The 6,577-nt window shown below is 34.2% G+C and overlaps 1 long non-coding RNA gene across 1 annotated transcript; it reads left to right on the forward strand.

Annotated features, from left to right (window-relative positions):
* Window positions 1–4,039: 4,039 nt before the first annotated feature.
* Window positions 4,040–5,220, forward strand: LOC111088813. The gene is made up of 2 exons (XR_002613216.1): window positions 4,040–4,100; window positions 4,902–5,220. It is a non-coding gene; the product is annotated as an uncharacterized LOC111088813 (long non-coding RNA).
* Window positions 5,221–6,577: the final 1,357 nt, after the last annotated feature.

Consider the following 6,577-nt stretch of genomic DNA (forward strand, 5'->3'; position numbering starts at 1 on the left):
CTGTTGTTAAAATATTTGAATCCCACCACTGGCTAGCCGTCCCTAATTTAGCAGTGAAAGACTAGAGGGAAGGCAGCTAGTCATCACCACCACCCACCATTTGGCTACTCTTTTACCAACAAATACTGGGATTGACTGTGACATTATAACGCCCTCACTGCTGAAAGGGATTCGAACCCGCATTTTTTTCATTCTGAATACGTAAAAATTGATATTTCATTTATTAAAGTTTAATTTTTTGTTATAGCGTACTTCATGGCTATATATATATTTGTTTAATTTACAATGTACTGAGAGGACAGTTTTCCATGTTAACTTAGAACATTCAAATTCTAAATATATATGCCATTTAAAAAAATTGTCTAAAACTGTATGTTAAAACAAAAATGGACAGTCATGTCCAACTTGCAATAATAAATAAAGTGTTTGAATAAGTAAAATAATTATTTAGTTTAAATATTTATGTAGAGAAATTTACTAATGTGATGATACATATGTTAGTTTAATTAACAATCTACGTAGTTTTGAAAAGGACTATTTTTTGTGTTAATATAAAGTCTAAATATTCATACGCTACTTTAATTTTAATCCAACTAAATATAGTAACTGTTATGTTAAACAGTTTTCTAAAGATCAGTTGAGAGCAATCTTGCGAGGCACCAGTCACAGTTTAATATATTTAACTTACTTTAACTTACGTATAGAACCTTTTCTGTGTTAACCTATAAATTAAAGTCAAGGTATATTTCTTATTAAAGTATCGACAAAAATTTGTAAGTCCAAAATATCCGCCCCCTAGTAACACAAATTGGAACTATCCACTCTAGTGATACACTTTGAAACTATCCACTCTCTGTTACCATTCTGTGGAACTATGACTTCACGTGAACATCCAGTTTCAGTGGATACTCCACACCCTATAGCATTCAGTTATAGAACTATGACGTCACGTGAACTTTTGGTTTCAAATGGCATCCTATGATCTTCACTTATCGAAGCTCTTCTTTGGGTGCAGTATTGGAGGGTGAACAATTGAGACAGAAGCAGAAATTGTTAGGTCCATTGCTATTTTCACTACCATCTCCAATCCCATAACTAGGATTTTTCATTGGCAGAGAAAGATTTGTTTGTTTGTTTGTAATTAAGCACAAAACTACACAATAGGCAATCTGTGCTCTTCCCACCACGAGTATCGAAACCAGAATTCTAGCATTCTAAGTCCGCAGACATGCCGCTGTACCACTTGGGGGCGCAGAGAAAGGTATTGTTAGTTTAAAGCATTATGGTATATGTTTTGAAATGAGCCCTCCCGGTTTTAAGAGTTTTTTTGCGGGAGGGGGGTAGATTTCTCTAGATATATAAACGTCCAATATTGGTTTAGTTTAACTCTTATTAAGCACAAAACTGCACAGTGGGCTATCTGTGATTAGCCCAACACAGGTATCGAGACCCAATTATTTGCATCATAATTCCGTAGAACTACTGCTGAGCCACTGGGAGGGCGTCAAATATTGGAGTATAAATGTCGTTGATCAGGTTCTAATTATTTAATTATAACTTCAGTAGACGTGTGCTTATTGCTGTAATGCCGTTTTTTTTTAATGAAAAATATATTGCAATATTTACGCAAAAATGTTCCTTAAAAGCAAAAATAATTCATACAGGCTCACATTCACTTAATGCTTATTTGTTAGCACAAAACAAATACAATTTTTACCCTCGCCCTGCGAGAATATTGCAATCCGGTTCGTGCGTGTGTGTCTGGTTTCCGCGCGATGTAAAGGAAAATTTTACACAAGACAGGAAGTAAGCATGGATTCGTCCTCCTCAAATTTAGTCCGGATCCACATCCGGATTATGGATCACTTTGAAGCATTTTTTATAATGGAGAGATAGGGCATATTCGCGGTTTTCGGTTAATAACTCTGTAAAGTGTGATCGGATTTATACCAAATTCCATGGGCACGTTAAGGTTGAAACTCCTCATCACACTACAAAAAATGATCCGGATCATTGATCATTCCGGATACGAGAATAATTTTCTGAATTTTCGAAAGTGAAATTTTACGTTGTCCAATATGAACGCATGCAATCTAGAAAAGGAACGGCGGAGCGAGGGTATGAAATCTCTCTGATTGTTCTGAGTTGAATCACGTGTGGTATTTTCAGATTCGTTTTAGAATAGTTGGGTAGGAACCGCAGAATAACTGGACGCTCTCCAGAAATATTTTGCAGTAACATCATTTTCTCTGAACTCGACTGACTTTGACACACGCACAGAGAAAAATACACCAGACAATCTTCACTACGTAAATAACGATCGGTATCATAGTCGAGTTTTAGCGTGGCGCCTTTACTGAAAAACTAGCAAATCGTTTAAATCTGTTAAGATCTGAGATAAGAAAAACAACAATACCATTCTTCTCACGACGCAAGTGCTCTCCACGTGACTGATGGTCACTCATACTTCAAAATAAGGGATGTTATAATCTAACTTGTCTTTAGAAAATATTTCTGTCTGTTTCTACGCAGCAAGCTCTACTTTATAGCAATCTTTCCCAAGAGAAAGTCTGACGCCTTAGTTGACTGACCCAGTTCCGTGAGTAACTAGGGCGTGAGGAACTTAGTGGTTCCCTTGATCGACATTCTATATTACGATTCAATACTTGATATCAATAGGAATTTTGAAAAAATATATATATTAACTAAAGGGAATAGGAAACATGTAATAGCCCTCCATGCTACACACGTTATTCTGGCCCTTAAAGACACAGGCACAAGTCTTATAAAGTGATTAAACAAATAATGACTTACTTAACTTCCCACATTCTATAGTACTTGACGTTTACCGGTGTAATGACCATCACCCTCCACATAACGTTTAAAAGTATAAGGTATCATTTTCAAATATATCTCCTAATGCTTCAAATACACAAATATATTTCTCATCCTTGCTCCCGTAGTTTTAATGTGTTATATTGACGATCATAAAATATCCGCGCTCCGCTGTGGGTTTCAATATCCTCCCCCATGATTCACAGAGGCCCCAACGTACTGATCAAGCTCTTCCATTAACCCCAATTTAAAAATCGGTTAAAACACGCGCTCGTTATACCCGAGCACGAGTGTCATGTTCGGTCCCACTAGCATGTAAATGGGAGTATGAGCATACTTTCAAATATGGTGCCTCTGGAATTCGGAAAGTACCATAAGCACAAAATTCGATGCTGGATTCGGGTTCAGAGATCTTGAAAAACCTAATTGTAGCTCCCATCATGCTTTAGTGACCTTCAGGGTGTGTTTCAGCCCCTCTTAATTAACAGGGGGATACACCATATAGATAAGGACACCCCCTGATTCATTCCGAGTCCGTTTGTTAAGTTTGGTATTGCTATCTACAGAACTGTGGGGGTGAGTTAGCTGGACGTACAAGGTGAATTAATGTAGGATATTATAATGGAAATAAATCCGTTGTGTAATTGTGCGAGCGTGTCTCAGTGGTTAGATCTATTATTCGCGACCTGATACTGCAGAAAAACAAAAATAGCGATTCGCACTTTGACCAAAGGATGCATTAAAAGGGCGACGGTCAAATCCCAGTTTTTGTTTAGACAAGAGTAGTCCAAGAGTTGGTGGTCGGTTCTATTGATTAAATGCCTTTCTACTAGTCTATCAGTTCAAAATTAAAAACAGCTAACGCAGATAGCCCTTGAGTAGCTTTGCGGATATCCGAAAACAAACAAATCTTGTGTAGCTTAACTGAAAAGAGAAAACATAAAGAAGAAATATAACAAAAAGTAATGTCAATACTATTCTCGTGGAGGGGAGGCAAGAGAGTACAGGCCCCTGTGATCCCTCTCGCATTATATGCGTGTGAATTTTACTATTAAAACTAAGCCTATGTTAAAAGTAAACACTCGAGTAAGTACTACATAATCCATTGATTATTGAAACTGATGCACACGTATAATACGTGCATAATAAAATGTTTGAAATTTTACAACAAACCGTTTCTTTTAACCATAATCAATCTTTCTTGTAACAGATGAAGGCCGGTTTGGTGGTTATCTGTTTTGTACTTTCTGTTGCATTTTGCTATGGTAAGTTGTAGTCTACTTATATCAAGTTTCTACACAAATAAAAAAAATATTCAAGAGTTTTTTTGCTGATAAATTTATTCTAAGGTACTTTATTTATAATTGAAGTGTGGATACCACAACTCACAAAGTCACACTGGTATAAAGATATTAATGTTTTAGTATGATTTTTTTTCTTTCTTCAAAGTTTTGTTCTATTTCATGGAGTAGAAAGAAATAGCTCGCTGCTAAGTTTAACAATTACCTGGACAGGTAACTTTGTTGATAAGGAAATGGTTCTTTTCTGTTTTTAACTGATCTTAGAAACTTTAATTTTTATGTACGTATTAATATTTTTAAACATTCTAGACGAAATTACTATTAATAAAATAATCAGTATCTTGTCTTTTTATTTATAGTTTTAGTGTAAACAAACTTTCCACAGATGTCGTTTCTTCTAGACTTAATAAAAAATAGTATATGTTGAATAGGATGAATTATATGTGCTTTCTCAGCTTTAACTAACTTCTTTATTTTCCATCGGTGTGATTTACGTAGATATTTATATGTAACAATTATATCTGTATACAAGGGTTTTGTGCTGTATTTTTTGCATTTCATAGACTCAAAAGGATTCTGTTGTGCTTGATATAAACGTCGTTAATAATTATCATACATAGAAAATAGTAAATAAGACATTTTTATTACCGTTTTAAACATTTTTGGGACATATCTATATAGATAAATAATTTTTGTGGTCATTATTAAGAATTAATTTTGTTAGCTTTATTTTTTAAGATATATATATATATATTTCTTTTCAAGCTGATGTAAACTGTGGATCTATATTCACTTGCTCTGATGGTCACACGTGCTGCCCTCACTCGGTCGAAACCTTCGTGTGTTGTCCTGCGACTAACGCTGTTTGCTGCGGCGATTCTAATTTTTGTTGTCCTAGTGGCACTTCATGTGATTACTCTAAACAGGCTTGCACTACAGGGTACGAAAGTATTTTTGCTAAATTGAAAACGTATCGTCCTCATTAATAAACTAAAAATTTACTTACTAGTGTTTGTAACAGAGAAAAAAGTATTTACTGTTTTGGATTTCCTTGAAAATAAAAACAAAGCAAATTATTAATGAATATTTGTGTGAATTTGAATATTTTTTGTTACTCATAAAAGGTACGCATGATTTGATGTGTATTGTAACCATAACAAAGAAAGAAAATTTTCTTTATTATCGGATAACCAGAGTATGTATATGGTTACAACATTATGTATTCATCATCAGGTACTTCAGCTATAATTAGTGAACCCCTAATGTAGGAAACACGAACAGTTAGCGAATGAATACATTAGGATTTGTGGTTCTTCCTTTCAGGGATTGGGGCAAGTTTTATCAAACAAATACAAATATCTGATACTCATGTTTTTCAGGACTTCTTTTAATTATCGGAAGAATGTTTCGTACAATCACTTTTAGTAACGAATAATCGACATATTCAAACTTTTCTATCATACTTTAATCAAATAAAAATGTAAATTAAATATTTTGATAATGGTTTATATTACTATCATTAAAACATCTGAAATAATGCCCATCTTGACTTTTTATTGTTTTTTTAAATACCAATCAAAGACTGAGGTATATGTAAACAATTGCTAGTTACGTCCGCACCGCTAGATGGCACTAGTGTAACAAATATACAAATAAATTATATATTAAAACATTATTATCAGAATAGCACTGACAATAATAGCAAAGTATTATTTCTTAATGTTCGTCGAAAACGTTCCGTATTCCAAAATGCCGTATATTTAAGCTTACATTGAATGGATTAATCCATCTAATTTGTCCGCTTAGCATATTTATGTAAAACTTTGGAGGTCTCGTAAGGACTGATAGTTAAACGCTCGACTTGCAATCTGAGGGTCGCTGGTTCGAATCCCCTCTCCGAACATACTCGCAAGTTCTAACATAGAAACATTATAATGTAACGGTCAATCCCACGTTTCGTTGATGAAGAGTAACCCACAAATTGAGTTTATAACTTCAAAACAATGGCTGTCTAGTACAGAAAAAAAATCTCTAGTAACTTTACGCGAAATTCAACAACTAAGACTCCTGGTTTGTAACTTTGTCTCCACCAAAATTTTGGGCCAACAGAAAACTTAAATGCATAAATATCTGTATATTTAGATAGATATATCTATTAATCGGCGAACAGGAATTTGATAAAGCTTTTGCAAAGGTATTTAAGGCCATAAATCTTTTGAACATGTTCCAAGGTGAACAAAAAGAGTCTCTATTTCTACATAGCAATAAAGTAAAGCATGTTTAAATAACTATATGGTTGTAATAAAGTTAATTATATGAACTCCGGAAAACGCCATAAGAATTAACACAACTGTGCTATTCTTAGATACATTGATTATGCGTAAAAATAATGGAAGAAACGGCCCAAAAAATATTCTATCTAATATACTTAATTTGTCAGA

The sequence above is a fragment of the Limulus polyphemus genome, unplaced genomic scaffold, assembly GCF_000517525.1.
Source record: "Limulus polyphemus unplaced genomic scaffold, Limulus_polyphemus-2.1.2 Scaffold4496, whole genome shotgun sequence".
NCBI lineage: Eukaryota > Metazoa > Arthropoda > Merostomata > Xiphosura > Limulidae > Limulus > Limulus polyphemus.